Raw genomic sequence first — 21839 nt, 5'->3', positions numbered from 1 at the left:
AGCCTAATTCATACTTTTTGGGGAGGTGCCACATACAAGGTAAAGTATTGGATTCTTCACACACCACACTAAGACATTATCCCATTACACTACCTTTTCAAGTTTTTAAACCAAGCTCTGCTTTTATACTACGAGGCCATCAGGCCTGATGGAGTGAGTTGTTATGTCTTGTAGTAATGTGGTGCCTGCCTGTATTTCCTTCATCTTCATCATGGCAATACATATCATTGAGAAAAATCATTTTTGGGTCAGTAGGTGCCCAACATAACAACAGGTGGTATGCTGGATACAGTCAAGCATACCTATATAATGAGCTAGCCTGTATTCCTGATTTCTGTAACCATTAGCTTACCTGTGTAATATTGCCATAAATTCAGATCTACTTGTTTGGCAAACATGGTCCTGTTTTATCCATTTCTGTGCTGATCAAAGGGTAGTTCATTACCTCTGTCAAATGAATATGTATCTTAAAGTTGTGTGTTTTTGTATTTCTTTTTGTAATAAAGATGGTGTCACAAGATGGCGCCGACAGAGATGGTTGACTCGCTTCGAGTTCTTAGGAAACTATGCAGTATTTTGTTTTTTTATGTATTATTTCTAACATTGTTACCCTAGGAAATCTTAAGTCTTATTACATACAGCCGGGAAGAACTATTGGTTATAAACTCAGCAAAAAAAGAAAACGTCCTCTCACTGTGAACTGAGTTTATTTTCAGCAAACTTAACATGTGTAAATATTTGTATGAACATAACAAAATTCAACAACTGAGACATAAACTGAACAAGTCCCACAGACGTGTGACTAACAGAAATGGAATAATGTGGCCCTGAACAAAGGGGGGGTCAAAATCAAAAGTAACAGTCAGTATCTGGTGTGGTCACCAGCTGCATTAAGTATTGCAGTGCATCTCCTCCTCATGGAGTGCACCAGATTTGGCAGTTCTTGCTGTGAGATGTTACCCCACTCTTCCACCAAGGCATCTGTAAGTTCCAGGACATTTCTGGAGGGAATGGCCCCAGCCCTTACACTCCGATTCAACAGGTCCCAGACGTGCTCAATGGGATTGAGATCCGGGCTCTTCGCTGGCCATGGCAGAACACTGACATTCCTGTCATGCAGGAAATCACTCACAGAACAAGCAGTATGGCTGGTGGCATTGTCATGCTGGAGGGTCATGTCAGGATGAGCCTGCAGGAAGAGTACCACATGAGGGAGGAGGATGTCTTCCCTGTAACGCACAGCGTTGAGATTGCCTGCAATGACAACAAGCTCAGTCTGATGATGCTGTGACACACCGCCCCAGACCATGACGGACCCTCCACCTCCAAATCGATCCCGCTCCAGAGTACAGGCCTCGGTGTAACGCTCATTCCTTTGACAATAAACGCAAATCCGACCATCACCCATGGTGAGACAAAACTGCGACTCGTCAGTGAAGAGCACTTTTTGCCAGTTCTGTCTGGTCCAGCATCGGTGGGTTTGTGCCCATAGGCAACGTTGTTGCCGGTGATGTCTGGTGAGGACCTGCCTGACACCAGGCCTACAAGCCCTCAATCCAGCCTCTCTCAGCCTATTGCGGACAGTCTGAGCACTGAGGGAGGGATTGTGCATTCCTGGTGTAACTCGGGCAGTTGTTGTTGCCATCCTGTACCTGTCCTGCAGATGTGATGTTCGGATGTACCGATCCTGTGCAGGTGTTGTTACACATGGTCTGCCACTGCGAGGATGATCAGCTGTCCATCCTGTCTCCCTGTAGTCTTAGGCGTCTCACAGTACAGACATTGTAATTTATTGCCCTGGCCACATCTGCAGTCCTCATGCCTCCTTTCAGCATGCCTAAGGCACATTCACGCAGATGAGCAGGGACCCTGGGCATCTTTCTTTTGACGTTTTTCAGAGTCAGTAGAAAGGCCTCTTTAGTGTCCTAAGTTTTCATAACTGTGACCTTAATTGCCTACCGTCTGTAAGCTGTTAGTGTCTTAATGACCGTTCCACAGGTGAATGTTCATTAATTGTTCATGGTTCATTGAATAGGCATGAGAAACAGTGTTTAAACCCTTTACAATGAATCTGTGATCTGTGAAGTTATTTGGATTTTTACGAATTATCTTTGAAAGACAGGGTCCTGAAAAAGGGATGTTTCTTTTTTTGCTGAGTTTAAGAGCAATGTCAACTTACCAACATTACGACCAGGAATACGACTTTCCCGAAGCAGATCCTCTGTTCGGACCACCACCCAGGACAATGGATCTAATCCCGGTAGCCGACCCAAAACAACGGCGTCGAAGAATGGGCAGACGGAGCGGCCTCCTGGTCAGGCTCCGTAGACGTGCACTTCGCCCACCACTCCCGAGTATACTACTCGCCAATGTCCAGTCTCTTGACAACAAGGTAGATGAAATTCGAGCAAGCGTTGCCTTCCAGAGAGACATCAGAGATTGTAACATTCTGTTTCACGGAAACATGGCTCTCTCGGGATATGTTGTCAGTCGGTTCAGCCACCAGGCTTCTCCATGCATCGCGCCGACAGAGATAAACACCTCTCTGGGAAGAGGAAGGGAGGGGGTGTATGCTTCGTGATTAACGACACATGGTGTAATCATAACAACATACAGGAACTCAAGTCCTTTTGCTCACCCGACCTAGAATTTACCTGCCAAGAGAATTCTCATCAGTTATAGTCACAGCTGTGTACATTTCCCCTCAAGCAGACACCAAGACGGCCCTCAAGGAACTTCATTGGACTCTATGTAAACTGGAAACCATATATCCTGAGGCTGCATTTATTGTAGCTGGGGATTTTAACAAAGCACATTTGAGAACAAGGCTACGTAAATTCTATCAGCATATTGATTGCACTATGTGCAGGGGTAATATACTCTAACTTCCGCAATGCATACAAAGCCCTCCCCCGCCCTCCCTTCGGCAAATCCGACCATGACGCCATCTTGCTCCTACCGTCTTATAGGCAGAAACTCAAACAGGATGTACCAGTGACGAGAACCATTCAACGCTGGTCTGAACAATCGCAAGCCACGCTTCATGATTGTTTTGATCACGCGGACTGGAATATGTTCCGGTCAGCCTCAGAGAACAACATCGACCTATACGCTGACTCGGTGAGTGAGTTTAGAAAGAAGTGCATTGGAGATGTTGTACCCACTGCGACTATTAAAACCTACCCTAACCAGAAACCGTGGATGGATGGCGGCATTCGTGCAACACTGAAAGCGCAAACCACCACATTTAACAATGGAAAGAGGTCTGGGAATATGGCTGCATTTAAACACTGTAGTTATTCCCTCCGCAAGGCAATCAAACAAGTGAAGTGCCGGTACAAGGACAAGGTGGAGTCGCAGTACAACGGTTCAGAAAACGAGACGTACAGTGCCTTGCAAAAGTATTCACCCCCCTAGGCGTTTTTCCTATTTTGTTTCATTACAACCTGTAATTTAAATAGATTTTTATTTGGATTTCATGTAATGGACATACATAAAATATATGAAAAAATGTATTTAAAAAAAAGAAAAAAAAGGAAAAGTGGTGCATGCATATGTATTCACCCCTTTTGCTATGAAGCCCCTAAATAAGATCTGGTGCAACCAATTAACTTCAGAAGTCACATAATTAGTTAAATAAAGTCCACCTGTGTGCAATCTAAGTGTCACATGATCTCAATATATTTGATCTCAATACCTGTTCTGAAAGGCCCCATAGTCTGCAACACCACTAAGCAAGTGACACCACCAAGCAAGCGGCACCATGAAGACCAAGGAGCTCTCCAAACAGGTCAGGGACAAAGTTGTGGAGAAGTACAGATCAGGGTTGGGTGATAAAAAAATATCTGAAAGTTTGAACATCCCACCATTAAATCCATTATTAAAAATGGAAAGAACATGGCACCACAACAAACCTGCCAAGAGAGGGCCGCCCACCAAAACTCACAGACCAGGCAAGGAGGGCATTAGTCAGAGAGGCAACAAAGAGACCAAAGATAACCCTGAAGGAGCTGCAAAGCTCCACAGCGGAGATTGGAGTATCTGTCCAAAGGACCACTTTAAGCCGTACACTCCACAGAGCTAAGCTTTACGGAAGAGTGGACAGAAAAAAGCCATTGCTTCAAGAAAGAAATAAGCAAACACATTTGGTGTTCACCAAAAGGCATGTGGGAGACTCCCCAAACATATGGAAGAAGGTACACTGGTCAGATGAGACTAAAATTGAGCTTTAAGGCCATCAAGGAAATGCTATGTTTGGCGCAAACCCAACACCTCTCATCACCCCAAGAATACCGTCCCCACAGGGAAGCATGGTGGTGGCAGCAACATGCTGTGGGGATTTTTTTCATCGGCAGGGACTGGGAAACTGGTCAGAATTGAAGTAAAGATGGATGGCGCTAAATACAGGGAAATTCTTGAGGGAAACCTGTTTCAGTCTTCCAGAGATTTGAGACTGGGACGGAGGTTCACCTTCCAGCAGGACAATGACTCTAAGCATACTGCTAAAGCAACACTAGAGTGGTTTAAGGGGATACATTTAAATGTCTTGGAATGGCCTAGTCAAAGCCCAGACCTCAATCCAATTGAGAATATGTAGTATGACTTGAAGATTGCTGCTGCAAAAGGTGGCTCTACAAAGTATTGACTTTGGGGGTGGTGAATAGTTATGCACACTCAAGATTTCGGTTTTTTTTTGTTGGATTTATGGTTTGTTTCACAATAAAAAATATTTTGCATCTTCAAAGTGGTAGGCATGTTGTGTAAATCAAAAGACAAACCCCTCACAAAAATCCATTTTAATTTCAGGTTGTAAGGCAACAAAATAGGAAAAATGCCAAGGGGGGTGAATACTTTCGCAAGCCACTGTATGTGGCAGGGTCTACAGGAAATCACGGACTACAAAAAGAAAACCAGCTACGTCGTGCACACCGACGTCATGCTTCCACACAAATTAAAACACATTCTTTGCCCGCTTTGAGGATAATACAGTGCCACCGTCGCGGCCCGCTAACAAGAACCACACCACCCACTCTCCTTCTCTGTGGCCGACGTCAGTAAAACATTTAAACGTGTTAACCCTCGCAAGGCCGCTGGCCCAGACGGCATCCCTAGCCTCGTCCTCAGAGCATGCGTAGACCAGCTGACTGGTGTGTGAACAGACATATTCAATTGCTCCCTATCACAGTCTGTTGTCCCCACATGCTTTAAGATAGCTACCATTGTTCCTGTACCCAAGAAGGCAAAGATAACTGAACTAAACGACTACCGCCACGTAGCACTCACTTCTGTCATCATGAAGTGCTTTGAGAGACTAGTCAAGACTCATATCACCTCCACCTTACCTGACACCTTAGACCCACTTCAGTTTGCATACTGCCCTAACAGGTCCACAGATGACGCAATCGCCATCACACTGCACACTGCCCTATCCCATCTGGACAAGAAGAAAACCTTTGTAAGAATGCTGTTCATTGACTACAGCTCAGCATTCAACACCATAGTACCCTCCAAGCTCATCATCAAGCTGGAGGCCCTGGGTCTCAACCCCACCCTGTGCAATTGGGTCCTGGACTTTCTGACGGGCCGCCCCCAGGTGGTGAAGGTAGGAAACAACATCTCCACTTCGCTGATCCTCAACACAGGGGCCCCACAAGAGTGCGTGCACAGCCCCCTCCTGTACTCCCTGTTCACCAACGACTGCGTGGCCATGCACGCCTCCAACTCAATCATCAAGTTTGCAGACGACACAACAGTAGTGGGCTTCATTGCTAACAACAACGAGACAGCCTACAGGGAGGAGGTGAGGGCACATGGTGTGTGGTGTCAGGGGTTCAACCTCTCACTCAACATCAACAAAACAAAGGAAATGATCGTGGACTTCAGGAAACAGCAGAGGGAGCACCCCCCTATCCACATCGAAGGGACAGCAGTGGAGAAGGTAGAAAGTGGTAAGTTCCTTGGCGTACTCATTACGGACAAACTGAAATGGTCCACCCACACAGACAGCGTGGTGAAGATGGCGCAACAGCACCTCTTCATCCTCAGGAGGCTGAAGAAATTTGGCTTGTCACCCAAAACTCTGACAGACTTTTATAGATGCACAATCGAGAGCATCCTGTCGGGCTGTATCACAGCCTGGTACAACAACTGCTCCACCCTCAACCGTAAGGCTCTCCAGAGGGTAGTGAGGTCTGCACAACGCATCACCGGGGCAAACTACTTGCCCTCCATGACACCTACAGCACCCGATATCACAGGAAGGACAAAAACATAATCAAGGACAACAACCACCTGAGCCACTGCCTGTTCACCCCGCTATCATCCAGAAGATGAGGTCAGTACAGGTGCAATAAAGCTGGGACCGAGAGACTGAAAAACAGCTTCTATCTCAAGGCCATCAGACTGTTAAACAGCAATCACTAACTCAGAGAGGCTGCTGCCTACAATGAGAACCAACCACTGGACACTTTAATACATTGATCACTAGTCACTTTAAATAATGGCACTTTAATTAAACTTACATTACTCATATCACATGTATATACTGTAATTTATACCATCTACTGCACCATCTACCTTGCCTATGCCGCTTGGCCCTCGTTCATCCATATACTTATATGTACATATTCTCATTCACCCCTTTAGGTTTGTGTGTATTAGGTAGTTGTTGGGGAATTGTTTGATTACTTGTTAGATATTACTGCACTGTCGGGACTAGAAGCACAAGCATTTTGCTACACTCGCATTAACATCTGCTAACCATGTGTATGTGATCAACAATATTTGATTTTATTACAATAAAATACATTTACAATTGGCCTATATCTAAAAATACATACAGCCTAATGATATATATATACACACTACATGACCAAACGTATGTGGACGCCTGCTCGTTGAACATCTCATTCAAAAATCATGGGCATTAATATGGAGTTGGTCCACCCTTTGCTGCTATAACAGCCTCCACTCTTCTGGGAAGGCTTTCCACTAGATGTTGGAACATTGCTGCAGGGACTTGCTTCCATTCAGCCACAAGAGCATTAGTGAGGTAGGGCACTGATGTTGGGCAATTAGGCCTGGCTCGCAGTCGGTGTTCCAACACATCCCAAGGGTGTTTGATAGGGTTGAGGTCAGGGCTCTGTGCAGGCCAGTCAAGTTCTTCCACACAGATCTCGACAAACCATTTCTCGATGGACTTCGCTTTGTGCATGGAGGCATTGTCATGCTGAAACAGGGAAGAGCCTTCACCAAACTGTTGCAACAAAGTTGGAAGCACGGAATAGTCTAGAATGTAATTGTATACTGTAGCGTTAATATTTCCCTTCACTGGAACTAAGGGGTCTAGCCCAAACCATGAAAAACAGTTTGTTTGTGTGTGTGAGGGAGATTGACTGTGAAGGAGTAAAGGTGTTTACATGGGTATGGATGTGAATGAGTGAATGATGTCGAAAGAGTGTGTGTATGTGTGTGTTTGCAAGCATGCACAGATGGGTGTAATTGGGAAACTATGTGTGTTAATGAGGAAGATTAGTATGTTTCATGTTGTGTGTGTGTTTCATGTGCGTGTGTGTGTTTTGCGTGTGTATATACCAATGTCTGCAGGGCGAGGTGGAGGACGACGTTTGGCAGAGGGTCTGGCACGTCTTTCAGGTCCCAACCTGCAGACAGAGAGAGAGAGACAGAGAAAGACAGACAGACAGAGGGAGAGAGAGAGAGACAGAGAGACAGACAGACAGAGACAGAGAGAGGAAAAGAGACAGACAGAGGAAGAGAGACAGAGACAGAGAGGGAGAGCGCGAGAGAGAAAGCGTGCGAGAGAGAGCGCGAGAGAGAGAGAGCGTGCGAGAGAGAGCGCGAGAGAGAGAGCGTGAGTGAGAGAGCACGAAAGAGAGAGACCGCGAAAGAGAGAGAGAGAGAGCGAGAGAGAGCGAGAGAGCACGAGAGAGAGAGCGAGTGCACGACAGAGAGAGAGAGAGCGCGCGAGAGAGAAAGACAGATGTGACGTTTTCACTCTTTCTGCCTTCCTTTTGTCCTTTTCTATTTGATATTCTTCATTTCAACTGTGGAACCTACACCCCTATGGCTGTACGGCCAGCATTAGAAAGAGAGGGAGAGTTGGTTAAGAGCAAAAACAAAGGAGTGAAAGGTGGAGGAGAGCCCAGGTGAAGTGTTGTGCTGCTGGGGGTTTGCTCAGCTATGTGGGATTCTGAGTAACATGGCAGGCAGACTTCTTCATTTGACTATCTTTTTCTTTCCTTCTCTCTCTTTTCCCTCTCTCTGTCTGTCACCCACCTCTCTTTTTGTCTCTCACCTTCTCGCTCTCTCTTTCTTTCTCTCACCCTAGCCAATTCTATTTGCACAGGTGAGAGGAGCCCAGCCCAATATGTATGTGTATGTTAGTGTGGGAGACTTGAAAGTCTGGTTTGCCCGGTATAAGAGAGCTCACCTGTGGCCTATAGATGGATGGATGGTAGGGGACACCCTTTGTCTGGAGCACCAGTCAGCCTGAGGAGCAGGATTGGGAGAGACAGAGAAAGACAGAGAGAGACAGAGAGAGACAGAGAGAGGGGGGCAGAGAGACAGAGAGAGAGAGAGAGCAAGACAAAGAGAGACAGAGAGCGAGAGAGGGGATGACAGAGAGAAAAACAGAGAGAGAGACAGACAGACAGAGAGATGGGGGGGTGTAAGAGAGTGGACGATGGAAAACGAGTGAGAGAAAGAGGAAACGAGGAGGGGCAGAAATAGAAAAAGGGAGATGACAGGGTAGAGGAAGCGTTGGGGAGATAATAGAGGGATGTAATGAAGGAAAGTATGAAAATAGAGGGAGTAAATGAGAGAGGGAGAGAAGGAAAGAGGGAAAAGAGGGAGGGAGATAGAGCGGTTCAGGGAGTTAACAGGGAGCTGGGCAACTATGCTCCCAGGGCCAAAAGTTCAGTGAGCGAGGAGGGCAGGCAGGCAGGCAGGCAGGCAGGCAGGCAGGCAGGCAGGCAGGCAGGAGGCAGGCAGGCAGGCAGGCAGGCAGGCAGGCAGGCAGGCAGGCAGGCAGGCAGGAGGCAGGCAGGCAGGCAGAGTGGGGCCCAGTGAGGCAGGACAGGTAGGTAATCCAAGCCACTATGTGCCAGAACCTCACGTGTTTCTCTCATTGTCTCAGGAGTTGCTGGCTCAGGTTTCTATAGCCCTGAGCTTCCTGGGAGCTGGCATCCCCCCACCACCACCCCCTGCCCCACAATACACACACACAATCTTACGCACACAGCAAAACACATACACACAGCAAAATAAACACACACACAGCAAAAAGCATACACACACATTGAAATAAACACACGCCTACACACACACGCACGCACATGCACACACACTCAGATACCCACACACCGCTCACTAGCACATACAAATATAGCAGCATCCACATAACCACAAAATGATTAACATGCTCCACTCTTTTGCTGAACATTCTGACCCTCTCTACAACTCTGTGACACGTAGAGAGACAGACAGTAAACTTTATCATGATTACTAACAGAGACAGTCCTAACAAGCGGAAAGAAAGACCAGCTCAGACACATAGCGCAAGATTACACCGGAGGCCCATTTCTGCTCTCTCTCGCTCCATCTCTTTCTCTCTGTCTCTCGTTCTCTCACTCTCACTCCGCCTCTCTCTCCGTCTCTCTCTCTCTCTCTCACACACACACACACACACACACACACACACACACACACACACACCTCACTCCGCCTCTCACTCCGCCTCTCTCTCCGTGTCTCTCTCTCTCTCACACACACACACACACACACACACACACACACACACACACACACACACACACACACACACCTCACTCCGCCTCTCTCTCCGTGTCTCTCTCTCTCACACACACACACACACACACACACACACACACACACACACACACACACACACACACACCTCACTCCGCCTCTCTCTCCGTGTCTCTCTCTCTCACACACACACACACACACACACACACACACACACACACACACACCTCACTCCGCCTCTCACTCCGCCTCTCTCTCCGTGTCTCTCTCTCTCACACACACACACACACACACACACACACACACACACACACACACACACACACACACACACACACACACACACACACACACACACACACACACACACACACACACACACACACACACACACACACACACACACACACAGGAAGACAGACAGACAGACAGAGTAATTCCTAGAGAGGATCTGTGTCTGATTCCTATATCTGACAGTAAATTATATTCTTTGAGTATCTCCTCTGTTTCTAGGGTCAGGTTGCAAATGCAACCAGCTTCCTTTCTAGTTTCCCGTCATTGATTAACCAGATATGTCTTATAGCATTAGATATTTCTACATAGTATAAAATGTGGTTTATTCAATTATTCAAGCGCAATTTAATGCAGCCTTAACCGCATTCACAGTAAAGACTGCATATGTCAGCTCAATCAGAAATGACCTATACATTTATATTGGGGTATAGGGCAGATCTTCAGCGCTACAGATTGAATCTACCCCCTAGTCTGAATGAGGTAATGTGGTTCTAAATACAGGAAGTTTGGCACTTTTTTCGTTCTGCTCTATGTACAGCTTTTGGTGTTTCCCACGTGGGAGACAGGTCTGCTGGATGTTTGTACATTGTGGGTTGATTTGGCTAACTATAAGAACCCAAAACACTCCACACGGCCCCCCTCTCCCCCTGACTCTCCTCTCTCTCCCCACAATACCCCAAATCTCTCCCTATCCCTCTCTCTCTTTCCCCCCTCCCCAACTGCTCTCACTCAACCCCCTCTCTGTCCCCCCTCCCACCCCCTCTCTCTCCACTGACCCAACTCTTTCATCTCTCCACTCCCTCCCTCTGTCTCTCTCTTTCTCTCGCTCTCTCTCTGTTTGTGTGGAGCCAGACATCAGGCCTGTCCAGAGCTGAGTGGTCACTAAGCGCACTAGAGCCTGGACAACTGTGATGTCACCAGGATTCCACAAGGCTCGAGACAATGGTTGTCTCCGGGCATAACTCAGCCAGAGAGAGAGGTTGAGATGTGGGTGTATGTGTGTGTGTGCGAGCGTTTGTGTGTGTGTGGGGGGGGGGGGGGGGGCTGCTAATCACAAACCAAACACACTCACTCAACCACTCGCTCTCTAATTCTTTCTCTGTCTCACAGATTCACAGTCTCACAAACAGAAACCAACTCAATTCACTCACTCATATGAAAGCTTGATGATGTCGCCACTCACAAACCCATTTTCTCATCCCTACCTATCTAAAACCACAGACACAGAGCACATCAGACCTTCTCCGTAGGCATCACGGTAAGACACCAGCCATGGGTCAGTCTCTGATTGCTGCAGAGTACCTATGGAGCCCTCATGGGTGAGACACAGAGTTGGGGAGTGAGCTTCTTACTGTGTTCAGTCACAACCCATTTGACAAGACAGAACTGTAAACAACAGAAATGTCTCTTATCTAAAGAAATCTAAACCCAGACGGACCAGTCTCCAGTAGACCAACCCGCTAGTCTGGAGACCATTCGGTTCCAGTCGAACCACTTGTGAGGACTCCCCTCCTGAAGCCCAGGGGCTCAGCAGAGGTGAGGTGAGGTGAGGTGTGAATACTAATACAGCTCCATCAGTGTGCCATCCAGAAAACAATCCATGCTAATGCCTCCACAGACAGGAGTCCAGTTAACCCAATCAGCCAGGGGAATCATCTGGAGTGGTGAGGTGAGGGCTCCAGGAGCCACGGGGCCCTGATTGCGGGCCGATTTACAGGCTGCATGGATAATGGCTGGCAGGGACATGGTTCTGATGGAGAGGGCTCTGACTGCACTACTGGAGGTGAGGTAGGGCCAAGACAACCTGTACTGTCCAGAGACACAAATGTACTAGCTCTGGGCAAAACACACCTTGTAGGAGTGGTGGTAAAGAAAGTGTGTTGTGGATTTCCTGGGTTGACCCTACCAGTTCACTACTGTTATATGACCTATACGTGGCCCTGAGGGCTTTCGATGAGTTTGACCCTCTAGTTCAACATCACAAAAGATACCGTAAAACAACCCAGCAAGCTACTTCCTAACCTGGTTGCTAACAACCAGACAAAAGGGACACTGCCATTGGGCCCTACAGTGGGGTTTGTAAATAGATGTGAAAAGGGTGAGGTCCGCAGGAATGAAGAGGGTTTTCAAATGGTAAGTGTGTATATGAGGGGAGGTGAGAGGGAGGAGGGGGGATGGGGGGGGTCAGGATCGAGAGGGGAGTTTCTATAGAGCTTCCCTTTGATGTTCCTGAGTCCACCTTGCGTTAGAGGGGACAAGGAAGGGCCCGACGAGCAAGAGAGGCCTCTTCAAAATGGCCCTGTGGCCCTTTGTGGGTTTGGTGACCAGCCAAGGGGTGGGCCAGGGGACATCCGTGACTGGAGGCCATCTGGAGGTTACCTCCATGGCAACACAAAGACATGTATCTAATGCAGACATCTCACTGGCTGGCTGTCCCCACAGTCAGTTTGGGACAGAAGGAGAGATCCAGTATCTAGTTGAAGCCAAACAGGCTAAATCCCATTGGCGTAGACCAGAGAGTGATACTACTATTAGAATTCTGTTTGGAGTGGATGTGCTCCACAATATATCTTATTATTTTTTGTTCATTAGATCTGATTTTGTTTAATTTGTGTTTCTGTGGGGGATTTAAAGACGGGAATCAGAAGTCCACTTCACAGCATCGCTCCCTAGTGGCGGTCCACGCCGGCGCTCAGTAGCAGCTCTGTGGGTGTCTGAGCCGGGGATCTGAAAGCAGTCTGTATTAGTCAAATTGTATTAGTCACATGCTCCGAATACAACAGGTGTAGATCTTACAGTGAAATGCTTACTTACGAGCCCCTAACCAACAGTGCAGTTTAAAAAAATATGGATAAGGATAAGAGATAAAAAAGTAACAAGTAATTAAAGAAGAACAGGAAAAAATAACAATATATAGAGTGTGGTGCCGGTACAGAGTCAATGTGCGGGGACACCGGTTAGTTGAGGTAGTATGTACATGATGGTAGATTTAATTAAAGTGACTATGCGTAGATAATAACAGAGAGTGGCAGTGGTGTGTTGGGGGGGGGGGGGGGGGGCAATGCGAATAGTCTGGGTAGCCATTTGACTAGATGTTCAGGAGTCTTATAGCTTGGGGGTAGAAACTGTTTAGAAGCCTCTTGGACCTAGACTTGGCGCTCCGGTACCACTTGCCGTGCGGTTGCCTTTCTCTGACACCGCCTGGTATAGCGGTCTGGATGGCAGGAAGCTTGGCCCCAGTGATGTACTGGGCCGTTCGCACTACCCTCTGTAGTGCCTTGTGGTCGGAGGCCGAGCAGTTGCCATGCCAGGCAGTGATGCAACCAGTCAGGATGGTCTTGATGGTGCAGATGTTGAACCTTTTGAGGATCTGAGGACCCATGCCAATTCTTTTCAGTCTCCTGAGGGGGAATGGGTTTTGTCGTGCGCTCTTCAAGACTGTCATGGTGTGCTTGGACCATGTTAGTTTATTGGTGTGGACACCAAGGAACTTGAAGCTCTCAACCTGCTCCACTACAGCCCCGTCAATGAGAATGGGGGTGTGCTCGGTCCTCTTTTTCCTGTAGTCCACAATCATCTCCTTTGTCTTGATCACGTTGAGGGAGGGGTTGTTGTCCTGGCACCACACGGCCAGGTCTCTGACCTCCTCCGTATAGGCTGTCTCGTTGTTGTCAGTGATCAGGCCTACCACTGTTGTGTCATCGGCAAAATTAATGATGGTGTTGGAGTCGTGCCTGGCCGTGCAGTCATGAGTGAACAGGGAGTACAGGAGGGGGCTGAGCACACACCCCTGAGGGGCCACCGTGTTGAGGATCAGCATGGCAGATGTGTTGTTACCTACCATTACCACCTGGGGGCGGCCCGTCAGGAAGTTCAGGATTCAGTTGCAGAGGGAGGTGTTAAGTCCCAGGGTCCTTAGCTTATTGATGAGCTTTGAGGGCACTATGGTGTTGAACACTAAGCTTTAGTCAATGAATAGCATTCTCACATAGGTGTTCATTTTGTCCAGGTGGGAAAGGGCAGTGTGGAGCGCAATAGAGACTGCATCATCTGTGGATCTGTTGGGGTGGCATGCAAATTGGACTGGGCCTAGGGTTTCTGGGATGATGGTGTTGATGTGAGCCATCACCAGCATTTCAAAGCACTTCATGGCTAAAGACGTGAGTGCTATGGGTCGGTAGTTATTTAGGCAGGTTATCTTAGTGTTCTTGGGCACAGGGACTATGATGGTCTGCTTGAAACATGTTGGTATTACAGACTCGGTCAGGGACAGGTTGAAAATGTCATTGAAGACACTTGCTAGTTGGTCAGCGCATGCTCGCAGTACACGTCCTGGTAATCCGTCTGGCCCTGCGGCATTGTGAATGTTGACCTGTCTAAAGGTCTTACTCACATTGGCTGCGGAGAGCGTGATCACACAGTCTTCTGGTACAGCTGGTGCTCTCATGCATGTTTCAGTGTTATTTGCCTTCAAGCATAGAAGTAGTTTAGCTCGTCCGGTAGGCTCTTGTCACTGGGCAGCTCTCAGCTGTGCTTCCCTTTGTAGTCTGTGATGTTTACTGGCCCTGCCACATCCAACAAGCATCAGAGCCGGTGTAGTATGACTTGATCTTAGTCCTGTATTGACGCATTGCCTGTTTGATGGTTCGTTGGAGGGCATAGCGGGATTTCTTATAAGCTCCCGGGTTAGAGTCCCGCTCCTTGAACGCAGCAGCTCTAGCATTTAGCTCAGTGCTGATGCTGTCTGTAATCCATGGTTTCTGGTTGGGGTATGCACGTATGGTCTCTGTGGGGACGACATCATCGATGCACTTATTGATGAAGCCAATGACAGATGTGGTGTACTCCTCAATGCCATTGGAGGAATCCCGGAACATATTCCAGTCTGTGCTAGCAAAACAATCCTGTAGTTTAGCATCTGCTTCATCTGACCACTTTTTTATTGATCTAGTCACTGGTGCTTCCTGTTAAAATTTTTGCTTGTAAGCAGGAATCAGGACGATAGAATTATGGTCAGATTTGCCAAATGGAGTGCGAGGTAGAGCTTTGTATGCATCTCTGTGTGTGGAGTATAGGTGGTCCAGAGTTATTTTCCCTCTGGTTGCACATTTAACATGTTGATAGAATGAGGTAAAACTGATTTAAGTTTCCCTGCATTAAAGTCCCGGCTACTAGGAGCACCGCCTCTGGGTTAGCGTTTTCTTGTTTGCTTGTGGCGTAATACAGCGCATTCAATGCTATCTCAGTGCCAGCCTCTGACTGTGGTGGTATGTAAACAGCTACAAAGAATATAGATGAAAACTCTCTCGGTAGGTAGTGTGGTCTGCAGCTTATCATGAGAACTCGACCTCAGGCGAGCAGTAGCTCGAGACTTCCTTTGATATCGTGCACCAGCTGTTGTTTACAGGAGGCTGCTGAGGGGAGGACAGCTCATAATAATGGCTGGAACGGAGCAAATGGAAAGGCATCAAATAAATGGAAACCATGTGTTTGATGTATTGATACCTAGCCACTGATTAGTGGATGGTTTAGAGTGGTCTCTTCACTCAGGTCTTCTCTATGAAGGGTTAGCGGTTGGTTTAGAGTGGTCTCTTCACTCAGGTCTTCTCTATGAAGGGTTAGCGGTTGGTTTAGAGTGGTCTCTTCACTCAGGTCTTCTCTATGAAGGGTTAGCGGTTGGTTTAGAGTGGTCTCTTCACTCAGGTCTTCTCTATGAAGGGTTAGCGGTTGGTTTAGAGTGGTCTCTTCAATCAGGTCTTCTCTATGAAGGGTTAGCGGTTGGTTTAGAGTGGTAATGCTACACAGATTCCTCCCTCTCTTTCTATTTCTCTCTCTCCTCTCTCTCTCTCTCTCTCTCAAACACCACAGGGCCCTCAGCAATCAATCACTGACATGACTGTATTGGGGAAGTTGAAAAAAGAGGATATAGAACAAGTTCCTCAAATAAAATGTCAATTTCAGATGTCTAATTGGACCTCAAATATGAATGAGATTATCTGTCTCACCGTTTCATTCCAAACGTACAGTATATGTTGAAAGTTTGTGAACTGAGCCGCAAGTATTTTGTGTTTATTTTAGGATGTCAGCAACACCTGTTAGTTAGACAGAGAGACAGAATGCTCACAGGCCAGCTTGATAGGGATTTAGGTCAATGATGACTACTGATACTTACTATCTACGTATTTTGGCCAGTTTGAAGACAGGATTCATGAAAGTAAAATCAACAGTGAGTTTGCAGTTTCAGTTGTTGTATTTTCCCCCAGCCCACATACATCCCAGGAGGACGGAGTGGGGAAGAGAGGGGTACAGAGGGGGAGAGGGGTTGTCGGGAGTTTTGGGGGTGCATGGAGTATTTGGGGCTGACTGGATCTATTTAGCCCCCAGCCATACGCACCCCATCCCGCCACCCCTCCTCCTATTCCTCTACCACCCCTCTCCTCTCCTCCCCCTGGCTTTGTGCGCCCTGAGTCCACTCCTCCCCCTTTTGTCACCCGGCCATTCCGCTTTGGTTAGCACACACAATGGCTGCTCAGTGCTCAGCCTCCTGACGCTGCATTCTGCCTGAGCACCGGGGAGCGGGCCGAGGGAGGCGTGTGGGAGGCAGTGGGGCTCCTGCAGGGGGGACGGGGGGTGACAGCAGAAGCAAATCCCATGTGACTAAATGCCCCCTCGTCACCTCTCACTACCATCACCATCCAACTTCAGCCCCCATGCCCCATCCACAGTTCCACACATATGGGCCATAAAAAAAGTGGCATTGGACCAGAGCACGGCACAGTCCAAAACAAAAAGCTCAACTCAGCTAGTCAAACAAACAGGTGTCTCCCATGGCTGGCTATCTGCATGGGTGTGTGTTGTTGTTTTAGCCAACTAGCTTCTCAGACAGAACATGTGCCCACCCCATCTACCTGTGTGTTCTCTTCATCATATATACACAGTTGGGCACACATCCCAAATTGAATGTTAGGACCTGGCTTCAAACATTTCTGTCTGAAAATTAATCCCAACTTTCACCAATGTGAGTGTAAATTGGGACAATTAAAATGGACTTTAGACGTTTTTATCAAATATTTCCCTGGGGTATTGTTCTTGTAGGTTTAACTCGATGTAATGTCTGTTTCCCTATCACAAACACTTGTTCAATTGTGATTTAAACAAATATTTTTCAGCATATGTCATTGTGTAAAAACTACAAACCATATTTTTTATATTTATTATAGCCTGCAGTGTGTGATTTTATTTTTTATATATATTGAATGTTGAAAATGAGCAATTGTAAGTTTGAGAAAAAGTTGCAAAATTAGCATTACGAAGAGTTAGGTGGCTTCTCTGGTATAGGTAGGACAGGGGTATAGAGGTATGAATGTGTGTGTGTAAAAAGAGCTAAGGGGGGTCCGTTGGAGTTTCAAAGCCCCTGCTTGTTCACCCATATTTCACACCATGGTGACATCTTAAAGCCTAGACAGGCCTGGTTGCTTCGCCATCTCTTTCACTTTCTGAGGAAAAAAGGGGAATTGGGAGGTCGGGGGGGGGGCAAAATATATGCAAATGGAAACCAGAGGGGATACGAATTTTATGGGTTTAGAATTTAGTTCAGCCAACCTGAATAATGAAATGTCTGAACAAACCCCCCCCCCCTCCCCCCATCTCCCAAACTCTCTACCTCTCGTTCCCACCCCCACCTCAGGCCTCGTCTCTCCTCCCTCCTGCCAAGTTCCTCACATACGAGGAGCTCAGTACATCCAAACTCTCATTAGGATCTCCTTACTGGCCAGGGAGAGGGAAGGGAGTCACGGGCGGGGAGGAGAGGAAGGGAGAAGGAGGGGAGAGAGGGAGAGAGAGGAGTGGGGGCCAGCGTACCTGATCAGGCAGAACATGTGGCTCCTGATTACGACACTATTTTCTCAGCAGGTCCCCCAGCCTCATCCTGGGCCTGTGAATATAGAGCAGAGGCCCAGCCAATTGCCTTAGCACTGCCTCTCGCTGTCTCTCATTGCCGCTCGCCTAATGGCAGAATTAAGGCCGTATAGAGTGATTTCATCAGCCTTTGTGGTTTTTCTTTCAAAGAGAATACTTTTTTCTCCTTCTTCCAAATAGCTGTATTGTAGTGTGGGGGGTCTGGCGTGCATGGGGAGTGAGCGAGCAGTTCTACATGACTGAACATAACGTTACAACAGGTGGGGAATAGACGTAGAGCGACGCTGCTACGACGATTTTAGGGAACATCATGGCTTGATATGATCTACATGTGTTGAAGTTGTGAGGCTGAACTCCAAAACAAAAGGTTTATTAAGGAAACAAAGCACAACGTATATGATCCATGTGATTAGACTGGTTACCCTGTGGTTACCGTATACGGTCCTCTGTTCGACACACCTGTTCTACCTACATATCTGATGAGGTTACTGTAGTATTCACTAAGCTGAGCTGAGCTGCAGCACCAGATTGTATAGAGGACAGGCATGTTTAGGGTTAATCGGGTGTTAGCTGTCCCTTCATATAGATTAGTATTGACACAAACCCAAAAAGGTTACGTTATGGGACAGCTTTAAAGACCTGCCGTATAAATCCTCTAAACTCCTTCCCTCTCTGTCAAAGGACATTACATCCCGTCTACATAATGTGATATATACACAGACCGCCACCCATTGTCTTACCCCCTCTACCATCAGTCCTATTAGCCAACGTACAATCATTGGATACCAAAATGGATGAGCTCCGATCAAGGATATCCTACCAATGGGACAATAAAAACTGTAATATCTTATGTTTCACCTGAGTCGTGGCTGAACTATGACATGGATTACATACAGTTGGCGGGGTTTTCGGTCCATCGGCAAAATAGAACAGCTGCCTCCGGTAAGACAAGGGGTGGCGGTCTATGTATATTTGTAAACAACAACTGGTGCATGAAATCTAATATTAAGGATGTCTCAAGGTTTTGCTCGCCTGAGGTAGAGTATCTCATGATAAGCTGTAGACCACACTATTTACCAAGAAAATGTTCATCTATATTTTTCGTAGCTGTCTATTTGCAGCTGTCTACACAAACCATTGCTGGCACTAAGACGGCACCCAACGAGCTGTATAGGGCAATAAGCAAACAGGAAAATGTGGCGCTCCTAGTGGCCAGGGACTTCAATACAGGGAAACTTAAATCCATTTTACCTCATTTCTACCAGCATGTTAAATGTGCAACCAGAGGGGAAAAAAACTCATAACCTCTTAGATCTAGATGTTCCGCTAGCGGAACACCGCTCCAATATCCAATGATAGGGCGTGGCGCGAATTACAAATTCCTTGAAAATCCGAAAACTTCAATTTTTCAAACATATGACTATTTTACACCATTTTAAAGACAAGACTCTCCTTTATCTAACCACACTGTCCGATTTCAAAAAGGCTTTACAACGAAAGCAAAACATTAGATTATGTCAGGAGAGTACCCAGACAGAAATAATCAGACACCCATTTTTCAAGCTAGCATATAATGTCACAAAAACCAAAACCACTGCTAAATGCAGCACTAACCTTTGATGATCTTCATTAGATGACACTCCTAGGACATTATGTTATACAATACATGCATGTTTTGTTCAATCAAGTTCATATTTATATCAAAATCCAGCTTTTTACATTAGCATGTGACGTTCAGAACTAGCATTCCCACCGAACACTTCCGGTGAATTTACTAAATTACTCACGATAAACGTTCACAAAAAACAAAACAATTATTTTAAGAATTATAGATACAGAACTCCTTTATGCAATCACTATGTCCGATTTTAAAATAGCTTTTCGGTGAAAGCACATTTTGCAATATTCTGAGTAGATAGCCCGGCTATCACAGGATAGCTATTTTGACACCCACCAAGTTTGGTACTCACCAAACTCAGATTTACTATAAGAAAAATTGGATTACCTTTGCTGTTCTTAGTCAGAATGCACTCCCAGGACTTCTACTTCAATAACAAATGTTGGTTTGGTTCAAAATAATCCATAGTTATATCCAAATAGCGGCGTTTTGTTGTGCGTTCAAGACACTATCCGAAGGGTGACGAAGGGTTACGCGCCTGACGCGTTTCGTGACAAAAAAATTCTAAATAGTCCATTACCGTACTTCGAAGCATGTCAACCGCTGTTTAAAATACATTTTATGCGATTTTTCTCGTAAAAAAGCGATAATATTCCGACCGGGAAACCCTGTTTTCGTTCAAAGACGAAAAAATAAAAACATGGTGTCGGCTCGTGCACGCGCCTCAGTCTCATTGTTCTCAGATCGACCACTATCCAAATGCGCTACTGTTTTTCAGCCTGGGCCTGCAGAGTCATCATTCACCATTCTGCCGCCTTCTGAGAGCCTATGGGAGCCGTAGGAAGTGTCACGTTACAGCAGAGATCCGCAGTTTTCAATAAAGAGAGTGTAGAAGGCCAAGAAATGGTCAGAGAGGGCACTTCCTGTAAGTCATCTTCTCAGGTTTTGGCCTGCCAAATGAGTTCTGTTATACTCACAGACACCATTCAAACAGTTTTAGAAACTTTGGAGTGTTTTCTATCCAAAGCTAATAATTATATGCATATTCTAGTTTCTGGGCAGGAGTAGTAATCAGATTAAATCGGGTACGTTTTTTATCCGGCCGTGAAAATACTGCCCCCTATCCATAACAGGTTAACTACCTTTAGTCCACACACAGAGATGCGTACAAAGCTCTCCCTTGCCCTCCATTTGGCAAATGTGACCATAACTCTATCCTCCTGATTCCTGCTTACAAGCAAAAACTAAAGCAGGAAGTACCAGTGACTCACTCAATAAGGAAGTGGTCAGAAAACGCAGATGCTAAGCTACAGGAATGTTTTGCTAACACAGACTGGAATATGTTCCGGGATTCATCATTGAGGAGTACACCACATCAGTCACTGGCTTCATCAATAAGCGCATTGATGATGTCGTCCCCACAGTGACCGTATGTACATACCCCAACCAGAAGCCATGGATTACAGGCAACATCCGCACTGAGCTAAAGGGTAGAGCTGCCGCCTTCAAGGAGTGGGACTCTAACCCGGACGCTTATAAGAAATCCCGCTAGGCCCTCCAACGAACCATCCAACAGGCAAAGCATCAATACAGGACTAAGATCGAGCCATACTACACCAGCTCCGACGCTCGTCGGATGTGGCAGGGCTTGGAAACTACTACGGACTAAGGGAAGCACAGCTGCTAGCTGCCCAGTGACACGAGCCTACCAGATGAGCTAAATAACTTCTATGCTTGCTTCGAGGCAAGCAACACTGAAGCATGCATGAGAGCATCAGCTGTTCTGGACGACTGTGTGATCACACATACTCTTAAATGTCTTCCTTAACCGTAAGACCTTTAAGCATGGCCAGACGGATTGCTAGGACGTGTACTCCGAGCACGCAGTGACCAACTGGCAAGTGTCTTCACTGACATTTTCAACCTGTCCCTGACCGAGTCTGTAATACCAACATGTTTCAAGCAGACCATCATAGTCCCTGTGCCCAAGAACACTAAGATAACCTGCCTAAATGACTACCGACCCATTGCACTCACGTCTGTAGCCATGAAGTGCTTTGAAAGGCTGGTCATGGCTCACATCAAAACCATTATCCCAAGACCGAAGACCGACTCCAATTTGCAAACCGCCCCAACAGATCTACAGATGATGCCATATCTATTTCACTCCACACTGCCCTTTCTCACCTGGACAAAATGAACACCTATGTCAGAATGCTATTCA

This window comes from Salmo trutta, chromosome 13 (assembly GCF_901001165.1).
Source record: "Salmo trutta chromosome 13, fSalTru1.1, whole genome shotgun sequence".
Taxonomy (NCBI): Eukaryota; Metazoa; Chordata; class Actinopteri; order Salmoniformes; family Salmonidae; genus Salmo; species Salmo trutta.
The sequence above is the reverse complement of the archived record's forward strand: the minus strand, read 5'-3'. Positions refer to the sequence as shown.